This window comes from Balaenoptera borealis, assembly GCF_965194805.1.
Source record: "Balaenoptera borealis genome assembly, chromosome: 9".
Lineage (NCBI taxonomy): Eukaryota > Metazoa > Chordata > Mammalia > Artiodactyla > Balaenopteridae > Balaenoptera > Balaenoptera borealis.
The window spans coordinates 36110166-36123811 of NC_138873.1; the positions used below are offsets into that span (position 1 = coordinate 36110166).

The following is a 13646-nucleotide window of genomic DNA, read 5'->3' on the forward strand; positions in this document are numbered from 1 at the left end:
GTGTTGTGCTTTCAATATCCACATAGATCCTTCTATCTGGCCTCCCACTTTCAAGATCTCCTCTCTGCCAATAATCTTATCTTTCATCCTATGAGCCATTTACATCTGTGGTCATACACTAGGCCTTGTCATTACTAATACCCTTCCATATTCTCAATTCAGTTGTCTTACTCTTCAACCTTATCTCTGGAACTCACTTCCTCCAGTATCCCCACTTCAACAATTCTTACATGCTACTGGATCACTGTCCTCTCTGTCTCTACCATGTCCCTAACCTTAATCTATTTTTTATTCTCCTTCCTGTGGTCTATTGTACATCACCATAATATCCTCTTGCATTTATCCTTAACTCTCTAGTCAGGCTCTTTTTTTCCCTCATACTCAATTGACAAAAACCCAACCCTGCTTATGTTAAAATCTCAATTCATTCTGTATTTGCATCTGTACATTGATGTTGTCTTAAGAAAAACATGCAAGTTTGTGTCTGGTCTCAATGTAAATACATGACCATTTTATTGAGCCTCTAAGTACTGCCTGCAGTCTTTTGCTGTTTCTGAAGTCCATTCATTCACCCATTCTCTTCTTCAAGTCTCCCTACACTCCCTACCCCATCCTAACCCTCAGTTGATGACATTGTTTTAATAACAAAATAGAAGCACCCCATAGAGACTTTCCACATGCTCCCACCACCACATCTACCCATCAATCTCCATCTGCTCCCATGGATGAACCATCTGTCTAAGGCTAACTAATCCACTTGTGCCCTAGATCCCAGTTCACTCCCTTTCTTAAGGACATCCTCTAGCAAGTCTCCCCTATTTTGCTTCATGAATTTTCCTTCTTTGCTGAATTTTCTTTTCATCTGCACAAACACATGCTATAATATCTCCAACCTTTTGAAAACTCTTTCTGGATCTTATATTTAGCAACTTCCTTTTCATTTTTTTCACAGAAAAACTAGACAGGATTGGCTAAATTTTATGTCTCCAATTCCTTTCCTCCCATTCTCTCTTGAAGCCACTGCAATCAGACTTTAGTACCTATCTCTCCACCAAAATTATTTTGGTTAACATGATCAATAACACTTTTAAATCCAGTGGTCATTTCTCAGGCTTCAGTTTATTTGACTAACCAGGAATATTTGTTGGGTTTTATGATTGTTTCCTCCAAGAAACATTTTCTTTAATTGGATGCTATTCTCTTTTGGTTTTCCTCCTACCTGATGGCCTTTTAGTCTCCTTTTCTGGTTTCTTTGTGTTTTTTATCTCTAAATCCTGGAGTATCCCAAGACTTAGTCCTCAGATTTCGTCTCTTCTCTATCTACATTCACTCTATGACCTCCATCCAGTACCATGGCTTTAAGTACCAAATGTACATCTCCAGTTGATTCTCTTCCCTAATCAGATATGTATATTCAATTCTTCATTGAACTGGAATTTTTTAAAGTCATCTTAAATTTAACACTTTCAAAATTAGCTCTTGATACATCCCTGTACCCCCAAACTGATTCTCCCACCATCTTCCCAGTCACAGCTGATAACACTTTCATCTTTTCAATTACTCAAGCCAAAATCTTGGAGTCAACCTTGGCTCCTCACTTTCTTTCCCCCCATATTCAATTTTTCAGCAAATTCTGTCCCCTCTACTTGCAGTATCTTATCACTTTTGGCCAAGCCACCATCATCTCTCACTTGGATTATTGTGCAAAACCCTCCTGTCTCTCAGCCTGTTTCTATTTATCCTCAACAGAAGAGCCAAATTTAACTCAGATTATGTCACTCTTCTCCCCAATCCCCTTCCATTTCCCTCAGAATAAAAGTCCCTACAATGACTTATGAAGCGTTATCTGTCCCCTAAATGCAAAGAAACCTATGAATATACAGTTAACTCTTGACCTGATCTCCCACAATTCAGCAGCTCACTCTCTTCCAGCTATATTAGACTCCTTGATTGCTCTCAGACATACCTGAAATCCAGCAGATATGCCAGCCACCCCCCCATCAGGTGTTTACACTTACTATTCCCTCTGCCAAGAATATTTTTCCCCATTCATCTTCGTAAGTGTCTCCATCATCTTTTTCAGGTCTCTGTCAGTATCACAAAGACCTTCTATTTAAAATAGGAACTCCACACATATGTACTTAGAAACACACATGTGCACACACATACCCGGATCCAGTAGTGTGCAGAAACTGACATATGTTCCCAGCTCTTGTGTTCAGTGACGTTACATCAGTAGCTAGAAATTGGTCATGGTAGAAGTATTTACATCACGGGAACTGGCAAATTTTGTTTTTTTCTGGAAAGCAAGTGGTTAAACATTTACCAACATAACACTGCACATATCCCTGCCAACCTGAACATCCTAACACTTTCAGTGGGTTATTTTTCTCTGTAGCACTTTTCACTATCTAATATTAGCTTCTGCATATGGAAAAATGTTATTGTAGCTCTATCTATATAATAGAAATAATTGGAGACAACGTTAATAAAGGGGGGAATGGAAACACATATTGTCATATGTATGTTTCCTATTGCTATTATCACAAACTTAATAGCTTAAAACAAAGCAAATGTATCATCTTACAGTTCTGCAGATCAGAAATCCTAAAATCAAGGTGTCAGCCTTCCTCCTAGAGGCTCTAAGGGAGAATCTGTTTCCTCGCCTTTTCCACCTTCTAGGGGCCACTTCCATTCTTTGACTCAAGGCCCCTTCCTTTATCTTCAAAGCACATCACTGTACCCTCTGTTTCTATCAGCACATCTTTTTCTGACTCTGATCCTCCTGACTTCTTCTAAGAACCCTTGTTATTACATTGGGCCTACCCAGATAATCCAGGATAATCTTCCCATTTGAAGATTCTTAATTTAATCAAATCTTCACATTCTCTTATCCTCTAGTTAACATTTACAGATGCTAGAGATTAGGGCACTGACATCTTGGGGGAGAAGGGCATTATTCTGCCTACCACAGGCTCTCTTCCTGGACTTAATTCTAGAGTAGGGCTGAATTTCAGTAGAAATTTCTTCAGTGATGGATGTGTTTACCTTCTCTGTCCAATATAGTAACACGTGGCTGTTGAGCATTTGAAATATGGCTAGTGTGACTAACAATATTAATCTCATTTAAATGTGATTAATTTACATTTAATAGCCATGTGTCACTAGTGGCTACCATAGTGGGCAGTGCTGTTAGAGCAAACTAATAGGTAACTCTAACAAGTCATTCTCTGCAATAGTTTTGTAGGTTGGTAGAAGCCAAGGAACAGGAATCAAAGAGAATTTTCAATTTATCTGCATTTTTCATAACTTTTACAATGAAAATACCGTTTTTAAATTTTTTACATGTTTAAAAGAATAGTTGAATAGAATATGAGGGTAATAACTGTATTTATCCCTGTAATGAAGCATGTCCTTGTACATTATCTTATTTGATCTTAACAAAACTATGACATTAGTAAGGATGGTATGGATGTTATTATTTCTGTTTTACATTAAATTAAATGGTCATAGAGTTTGAGTAGCTCAAAGTAGAAGAATTTATATGGAAAATTTAAGGCATTAACCTCAGTGTTTTAATTTTCTGATATGTCATACTGTCTTTAAGTGTAAGAGAAGCATCTAAATTCTGCTTAGTTGCTTTCCTAAAATAAAGTTTTTTATTTATTTTTTTATAGACTTTCACCTTCATTTACTAAAGAATCACAGAGGAAAACATTGGAAAATTTCATCATAACCTAAATTTTCAAAATGGCCTCCTTTTCTTTTACAGTTTTTCGGTAATTTAAGTTCCTTTGATTCAACGGGTTAAAAATCATGAGGCAGCTAACCCTATCCCACACAACTAGAATCTTCCCCCAAAACTGGAAGTGCCTTGAGTGATGACAGCACTTGACTCCACATCCAGGGAAAGTAAAAGGGAGTCTAGATAGGAAGGACAAGATCTGGACAGGATCTTGACACCAGAAGGATAAATACATCCCTTTCTTTATCCCAACTTGTTCTTCTTCTAATGTAAATTTTGCCCTCATCTGAAAAGGGCAAGGCCTCTTTGATACTGCTGTTTACTTTGGGAAGACAAAAATAAAATGTATTCAAGGAAAATTATTGAAGGATTTCCCCCCTCTCATGCTATTCTAAGGACTTGCTGTACATGAGAAACAATTATATTAAGCTATCGAGAATTTTTGTCCTTTGTTGATGACATTTGTTGGTGTCTATTAAGATTCTTTTTAAAACAATGATGCACTTGTTTTTCAGAATCTGTCCTAAGGAAATTACCCCTAAATATAAGGTACATTTTATGCACAGAGTTTTAAAAAAATTTTTTTAAACATGTCTAATGTGTAAATTTGGGTGCATACATTCAGTTAAGTATTATTATGGCCATATTAAAAATGACATTTATGAAAGTTGTTAATAGCCTAGAAGAAGGTCCATGTTAGGGCCAAGTGGGAAAAAAATACCTACATACCAAATTAAATATAATATGATCCCAAGAATATTGAATGAATGCACACACACACAACACTGAGAGGAAACATACCAAAATATGAACAGTTTTTAGGTATTGGGAATATGGATAATTTTGTTTCATTATTTTAAATGTTATCCAACATTCTGTAATAAACATACTTAAAACAAGAAATAATAAGATGTTTCATATTTTAGGTAATTGATGTTGTATATGGTTTAAGTGTTTACTGAATGAATTTCATTAAAATACATTAAAAATTTCATTAAAGTACTTCATTTAAAATACATTAAAATAAAGAAAATTATTTACATTAGAAAACCTAAAAACTTAATTGACAATACTTTCTGTTGTTTGACATAATCTTGGAAAACAATTTGATTTTACTTTTCATAAATTGTACTAATGCATACATATGGAATATGTTACTAGGTAATGTATTACTCTGAATCAACATTTTTGGATCATTTTAAATGAAATGAATGATTTAGAAGATTATTTCTGACTTGTACTTTTGTGCTTATCAGCAAAACGTTACAAAAAGTGTTGACAGTAACTAACACTATTTAGATTGAATCATAGTTTGCAAAAGGTTTTGACACACTGTGTTGTTTGGTCCTTAAAATATCATGTTGATTATAATAATGATTAAAATAAAAATTTCAATCAGCTAGATGAAGCACAGTTGCCAAAAATTTCTGTAATTTTAAAACACCTTTGTCATGGCTTCATTCATCATTTGCGAGATACAGAATTTCACAAAATTTTGGAACGTGCACTGTTTCAGTTTTTTATCAGTCCAGTAGTTTGTAAGACAAATTACTCCAGGAACTTTGGAAATTTTCACCTAACTTGTATGGTCTCTTAATTAATATTCATATTTCAAATGTTTAGCTCAGCTAAGTACATCTCTTCTTCCCCTCACTGATTACCTCATTTTTTAGATTGCATATGGAGTGGTTACAGGGATACAAATCTATTTTCCAGTATTGATGAAAGATATTGGCTTTGAAACGAATTCTTGTTATGAATGCCAGAAAATTTAGACTTCTTGATGTATTTTCCATGATAAAAGATGCCTTCAAAGTAGGACATAGTAATCCATAAGAAATGGATATTAGGAAATACTAAGTGGAAATAAAAATCGTAACTTAGAGTAAAATCTACATTGCTAACAATAATTTTTCTGTAACATTTTATTATCAGTTTATACACTATGAAGAATAACTGCTACTAGAACATTATTTGGAACAGGATAGGGCAAGAGAAATACTGCAATCTAACAATTTTACTCAGCTGGTAATAGGCCCATATCTAATCATCAGTATTTTTTTTTTTCAATTTCATGACTCCAGAGAGTTTTCAAACTGGCAATGCTTTCCATGAATAAATTAATAAGAATTCTGTAAGAAAGCTAAATGACATCAATTGGTTAATTGTCAAGAAAACAAGAATAAACTAACCATTTATTGCCAGGTAATACTTTTTGTCTTAAATCCCTAAAAAAGCCATGACATTTATCTGGGGGAAAAAAAACCACACAAGAATTTTTAAGAAAATGAGGAAAATTTCAAATTACTTATTATTTAGCAACTTTTATTGGAAAGTTAGAGGAGAAAGAGACCAAGGCTATAATGAAGAAAGTAATACACTTTCCTCTCCCACTCCAGGCTTCCCAGTCTGGATCAGGCATAAGGGAGAGAGAAGCTTTAAACTGGGTAAGAGTTCAAAGCTTTTATTTTTTCTCTGGATTGAATTGCAATGATGGGATGATTATGAGACTAGACTAGACTTTTTATCATCAAAACAGAGGGGCTTTTAGTTTATTACCTAAGAGAGACAGTAAAATCCTGAGATTTCCATCTAAGAAAGAAAAAAAACACGTTTGGAGGGAGAACGAGAGAAGGGATAAAGTTAGTTTCTGCTTACACTTCATCAAGTCTGTCTTTTTCAGTCAGTTCAGCCTTAAAATATATAAAAAAGAAGTTTTATTCTTTGTATTTACCACGTGTCAGGAATTGCTCTGAACACCTAACAAGCAAGAGTGAATTTAATCTTCTCTAGGCCTTTAGAGGTAAGTACCATCATTATCTTCATTTACATGGAAGGAAAGAGAGACCCAGAGGTAACTTTCTAAAACTTACACATTCAGTATATGGTGGAAATGAAATTTATCACCCAAAAAACTGGAAACAACATAAAATGCCCAGTTAAATGAATGTAGTGTTTCCATGGAGTGCCATGCACTCACTTAAAATAATGATTTTAATCACCAGGTAGAAATATGTAATTTGCTTTATATCTTTTGTTTAAAAAAAGCTTATTAAAAATGGCTAGAAGAAAAATCACAAAATGTGAATAAAGGGTATCAATTTATGGGTCATTTTTTTCTCTGTAATTTCTTACTTATTTAATGTGGTGACATTACTTCTCTATAGGAAAATACATTTATAATAAAATGGGGAGAGGAATCCACTTTTTAAAATTTTGATCAAATCTAGTCAAAGTGATTTATATTTTAAAAATTGATTTAAATGAGGTTTTTCGTACAGCTGACCCTTGAACAACATGGGTTGAACTACTGGGGTCCACTTATACGTGGATTTTTTTCCAGTAAATACGTACTACACAATCAGATTGAATCCATGGATGTGAAACATCCGATAAGGATAATTTACCTACTGTAGTGACCAGGATTTTCGACTATGGTGGGTGTCAGTGCTCTTAACCACTGCATTGTTCAAGGGTTAACTATATTATGAGACTAGCAAAGGCAGTAACAAAAATGTCTTACTCGTTACGGAAAACTGATTTTTTAACATGGACACATCCTTAAACTTGATCTTCTGTAAGCACATCAGTGCTCCAGCAAGAACAAAGGATTAAGTGGAAATGAAGCACATGCCCCTTTCTTTAGGGTATGTGAAAGTCACATATACAGTTGGCCCTCCAGATCAGCAGACGTGGAACCAGCCCACTGTACTGTGCCATTTTATATAACGGACTTGAGCATGGGGAGTTTGGTATCTGCGGGGAGGGGAGGGTCCTGGAACCAACTCCACCCCCTCAACTGAGGGACAACCATACCATATCATTTCTATTCCTCTGGAGAGAACTCTGATACATGACCACACCAAGATGTACGTTGGGGTAGAAAATGCTATTTGTATTTGGGCTACAATGTACCTAGCTAAAAACCAAAGAATGTGTAATAACAAGCAGCCTCTGACACTGGAGGTTTTCCTGGAAGTCAGTATGAGTAGAGATTAAAATGGATTTTGAAGTCAAATAAACTGGAATCAGAGTACACATCTGCCACTTATTAGCTTTGAGAACTTGGGCAAGTGGCTTAATCTCTCTTAACATGAATTATATTATCTTAAAAGGGGGAAATACCTAATACTATCACTATAGGGTACATTTCCCAGATTTTGGCTACCTTACTGTTTTTGTAGGAAATAATTATTGTGTGACTCTTGTAAAGCTGTCCTCACATGGACAATTTTCTGTTTATATCAAGTGCTCCCATAATGGTTTGTCATTATGTTCTCTAAGATATTTTCCTACCAAAAATTAATTAAATATTAAGTTATATGATTAGTTCAAGTATCATAATCATACACCAAACATAAAGATGTGCTTTAAAAGAAAAACGCTTGTATTTGACTGCACAGCAGATGATGACAGCAGTATCCTTGTATTATCCTCCAAGTTTCTATCCTCTCTACCCATTTACCTCTGTACATAAATTTATAATGCAAAATTAGAGAACATGTAAAGAAACTAACCAAGAGCAGCAAAAACAAGAGAAGTAACAGTCACCTGAAGTAGATCCTGAAGAACATCAGATGAAGAAATGACTGAATAAAGATATAAATGTTTAAAATTTTTAAATTAAAATTAACAAGTCATTACCAAAAACTGAAGCCAGCCATATTTTTAAAAATTAAAATAACAATACATTTTAAAAGAATATTATTTTAAATTAAATAATTAAATAGGACATTAGAAACAGCAAAATAGAAAAGTAGTAACTTGTAAATTGAGGAAATTATAAAGTGATGGAAAAGATGAAAGAGAATTTTTAAAATATGGAGAAAAATTATAGGAGTTCCAGGAGGAGAGAATTGACAAAACTGAAGAGAAGAAATAGTCAAAAGATAATGGCTAGAATTTTCCAGAACTGAATTTTCACCTTCAAGAAACATGCATCTCAGGCAGGATAAATAAAACAAAATCTACACCTAGAAACATGTTAGAAAAACTGCTTAGTATTACCATTGGCAAAGGAAATATGGTAAATGCATCTAGAGATTAATCACAGCCTACAAAAGAAGAAAATTAAGCTAAGAATATAATTCTTGATAGTAAGCATGGAAGCCAAAAGATAGTGAAAAAACAACTTCAAACTATTTAAAGCTAATAACACTCAATGTAGGATTTTATAACTAAACCATCATTCAGAAATGAGGGCAATAAAAAAGACATTTTCAGACAAACAAGAAAGTGATCATTACCATCAATAACTTTTACAGAAAGAATGCCTAGAGGATGTTCTTCAGGAAAAAAGAAATTAAAACCAGAAAGAAGAAATTGTATATAAACAGTAATACACAAGTGGATAAATCTAAACAAACATTGATTCTATAAAGTAATAATAATACTCAATTTGGGAGAATTTAGTGGAAATTAAATCTTGGACAACATTGACATGTGAGATAGAAGGAAGGATAATCAGAATGAAAATATTTTTATTTTTTAGTTTTTTTTATTTTTGGCTGCGTTGGGTCTTCATTGCTGCATGGGGGATTTCTCTAGTTGAGGCAAGCAGAGGCTACTCTTTGTTGCGGTGTGTGGGTTTCTCATTGCGGTGGCTTCTCTTGTTGCAGAGCACAGGCTCTAGGTGTGCAGGCTTCTGTAGCTGTGGCACACGGGCTCAGTAGTTGTGGCTCACGGGCTCTAGAGCACAGGCTCAGTAGTTGTGGTGCAGGGGTTTAGTTGTTCTGCGGCATGTGGGATCTTCCCAGACCAGGGCTCGAACCCATGTCCCCTGCATTGGCAGGTGGATTCTTAACCACTGCACCACCAGGGAAGTCCAGAATGAAAATATTTTAATGTTCTATTGGGGGAAGGAAAGTATAAATATTGGACAACTTTATATTTTATTAAATATGTATATTAAAATATTAAAGCAATGTTTTTAAAAGAAGAGGAATAGGAAATATAACTTACACACATACACACACACACACACACAATCCAAAGAAAGCAGAATTAGCCAAAGTCAGAAAGTACAAACAGCAGCATTATATCCACAAGTATATGAGACAATAGAGCAAAAATTTGAAGGAGAATCAAAATATCAGTCTTAAAACAATTAAAGATAGAATAAAAGCTAAAGAGAGTTATTTAACTGGAAAATAGATTTAAGGAAATTACCTAGAATGTGGAACAGAGATACACTGTATGTAAAATTGTGGAAATTACTCAAGGGAAGTTAAGAGATGGTGAGGTTAGAATGAAAATGTCCAACATAAATTAAAAATGAGTTTTAGATTGAGGGACTAGAGAGAATAAAGGAGAGGCAATACTTTTTAAATGGCTTAGAATTTTCCAGAGTTGACAAAAGATATGAAATCTCAGATTCCTAAAGTAGAAGCAGGAAAAAATAAATTAATATACAGCAAATGCACCACAGGAAAACTGCAGAAAACCTCAGAGATAGGAAGATATTAAGAGGAGAAAGATGAAAGGGAACGTTTCTTAACTTTTTAAAGGAAGATAGTGTAATTTTAATATAAAACTAGATAAGGACAATAAAAGAAAAAATATATAGGAAGATCTTACTTATGAACTAGACAGAAAATTCTAAATAAAAATCTTACCCAAAAAATCAGCAATAGATTGAAAAATACATTTAACCCAGTAATATAAGGATTATTAACTTTGGAATAGCTACTAATAAAAATTTATCACAATGACACATTAAAGGGGAGAAAATATCATATGAACATTTCCATAGAAGTAAAACAACTTTGATAAAGTTAATCACATTCATAACTTAATAAAACTACTAGCAAACTAGGAGTAGAAGGAAACTTCCCTCCCTGAGGAAGGTTATCTATCAAAACTCACAGCAACTTTGAAACATTATAAATAATTCCTTTATAATTCAGAAGCAAAGATGGTGATATAGACAATCACTGCTTCTAGTCAACATTACATTAGATGATCTTTCCAGTGAAATAAGGTGAAAGAGTTATAAAAAATAGGTTGTAGAAGAAAGAAAAATTTTGAAAACTGTCACTATTTGTAGAAAATATTGTGAGAATGCAGGTAACATCCGTGAATAAAAGAGGATAGCAAGTTTGTTTGATATGAGCTTAGTATATAAAATCAGGAGTGTCAATGTACCTGAACAACAAATAGAAAAATATACTTTTAAAAAGTTATCGTCTACAATGGTAACAAAAACCGTACATTTCCTGAGAATAAATCTAATAAATGAGACACAATTACTTTCATGGAGAATATAGCTAAACATTATTTAAGGCATATAAAAGTCTTAAATAAATAAATGCTATAACATGTTTATGAATAGCAATCATGAATAATAAAAATGAGTTTTCCCCAAAATTAATCCATAAAATTAATGCAATTTCAATCCACGAGATTTTTGTGGGACCTAACAAGCAGACCCAAAATTTAAATGGAAAAGTAAAGAGTCAGGAATAGAAACTGAAATAGAAAATAAACATAGGAAAATATGCCTAAAATCTTGGGAATATAAATTTAAGTAACGATGAGATACAATTTCAGAATCATCAGATTGGCATAAACTACTAGGTTGGGAAATATCAAATTCTTGTGAGATGCAAGGAATACATTCCTGGAGAGATGGTAAAAAGCAAAACAAGATGCATATACTCTGCTAAGCCAAAATTATTCTGGGTTTCTGCCCTTGATAAACTTTCACATACATGCACAAAGAAATATGCACAAGGATGGCCACTGAGCACTCTTTGCAACAACAAGACTTTGGGAAAACACAACTACATCTCAATAACTGGTTTACTCATGCAGTGGAATAATGCAATATAGCTATTAAAATTACTGAAATAAATTTACATGTATTAATAAGGATAAATTTTAAAATATAATGTATAAAAATGGAAGCTGCAAAAACTTACACGTAGCATGATAACACTGATATAAAAATGTTCAAATATAAAATGGCACTATAGTTTTACATAAATAAAAAGGCATATATAGCACACACTGGAATGACATACCAACTTCAGGGTAAGTCATTGCCTCTAGAAATGGAGGGAAGGATAAGTGATGGGGTTTTAGCTATTTCTATTTCTTAAAAGAAACAAACAAGGTACTTGCAAAGATTGAAACAAGTAGGACAAAATATGAAAAGCCATTTAATCTCAGTGGTGAGGACATATTCTTGTATGTTTAAAATTTGATAATTAAATTTTTAAATTCATACATGTGTATAAAGTTGTATGTACATAGATTTTTATGGCAGCATTGGCTGTAATTGCAAAAAAAGTAGAATCAATCTGAACATCCATAAGTAGAGAAATTATTAAGCAAATTATAGTATTGAATACATCATACCCAGGAGAGCTATCAAAGTATAAACCTATATGAACGTGTGTTTGATTGATTGCATTGATCGCCCCAATTCTTTACTCTTCCCATCAAAGGCAGGGCATTCTGCCCCACTCTTTGACTCTGAGCTAGACACAGTACTCACACTGGCCACTGAAATGTTATCAGACAGAACACAACCAGAGATGAGAAAAGTTCTTGTGCATTGGGACTCGCTCTCTTGCTGCTCATCCCTGGGCTAGCTTGCTAATGTGAGGAACACCTGGAGGAGAGTTGAGTCATCACTATGCTGACCATCCTATACCAACCAGGCCCCTCAGAGCCTCCAGCTGACTACAGATAGATGTCTGAGAGAATCCCACTGTGATCAGCCAAACTAAACCCAGGTCAGTAAAAATGCCTAGCCGACCATAGACTTGTGAGACAAAATAAGTTGTTTACAACTTACTGTTTATTTACAAAAATAAACAGTAAATTACCAAGGAAAATTCTGGTTGGAAAAGGACTGTCATGGAATATTTACAATGTCATTTTCTAATCAGAATTTTTCCTGATAATGTATCTTTTTGATAAAAGAACTGAAACAATTCTCACCATTACTTCCCCTTAAATGTCTCCTTCCTTAATTGGCTCTAAAGAGAATTGTTTTGACCTGAAACAAACAGACTGCCAGATATTTCTCCAGCAAAGATGGATTTCTTTGGAATGAGCAGAGAGTTGCAACTTGGGGTCTGCAATCATGATGAACTACATGCAAATCCCCTCAGGGCAAGGGAAGGAGAACACTTTTATAGAGGGGGAAAAAGGAAGTTGGGAGAGCTGTAGAAAACACAGAGTCCATGGCTTTTCATTGGCTGAGTCCTTGCCAGGAAAGAAGAGGATTCTTTCTTTTTCCTGTTGGGCTCTGTTTTTGTCAAAGGGCATGAGAGCTTCCCGTTCTGGTCTCCCATCTCTATTTAATTGAGGTTTCTGTTTATCTTTTTTTTTTTTTTTACAGAATTGAATGTGCATTCAGCACTCCAGTTACAATTAGTATCTAGAAATTTACATTTGCTAAAAGTTTAGAGTTAGAAAACCTCAGCTTACATCAGAAACATATTTCTGTAAGGACCAGTTGCTTCCAGAATATAACATTTTAACAAGCAGTTAAAGAGAATTATTAACAGAGTTTTAAAAAGCCTAAAGCAGCTTCTTCACATTAAAAATGTAAATAAAATTTACAATTGTAGAATCATAAAATTGGAAGAATCCACAAGAGATTGGTTTTGACACATGATAAATAAGTTCAAATTTTAAATCAGCATTCATTTTAGGATATGAGTTAATATGTGCATCACTTTTACCTCTGCTCTCTATTTTATTAAAATACTATGCTATCCAGAGTAGAGTCATGATTTGCTTGCCAAACTTTTGCAAAGCAGGTACTCTCTTAGCAAACAAATAGCAGACATGTTTTTCTATTTAGGTAAATGTTAATAATCACAGCTGGTTTGGTAATTCAGTTATTTGGCAAAGACATTATAAACTACTTGAAAAGAAACCATCTGGC

At 34.0% G+C, this 13646-nt stretch overlaps 1 long non-coding RNA gene across 1 annotated transcript in view; it reads right to left on the reverse strand.

Annotated features, from left to right (window-relative positions):
- LOC309635305 overlaps positions 1-13646 on the reverse strand; it is a 244117-nt gene that overhangs the window by 87153 nt on the left and 143318 nt on the right. The window lies entirely within an intron of this gene.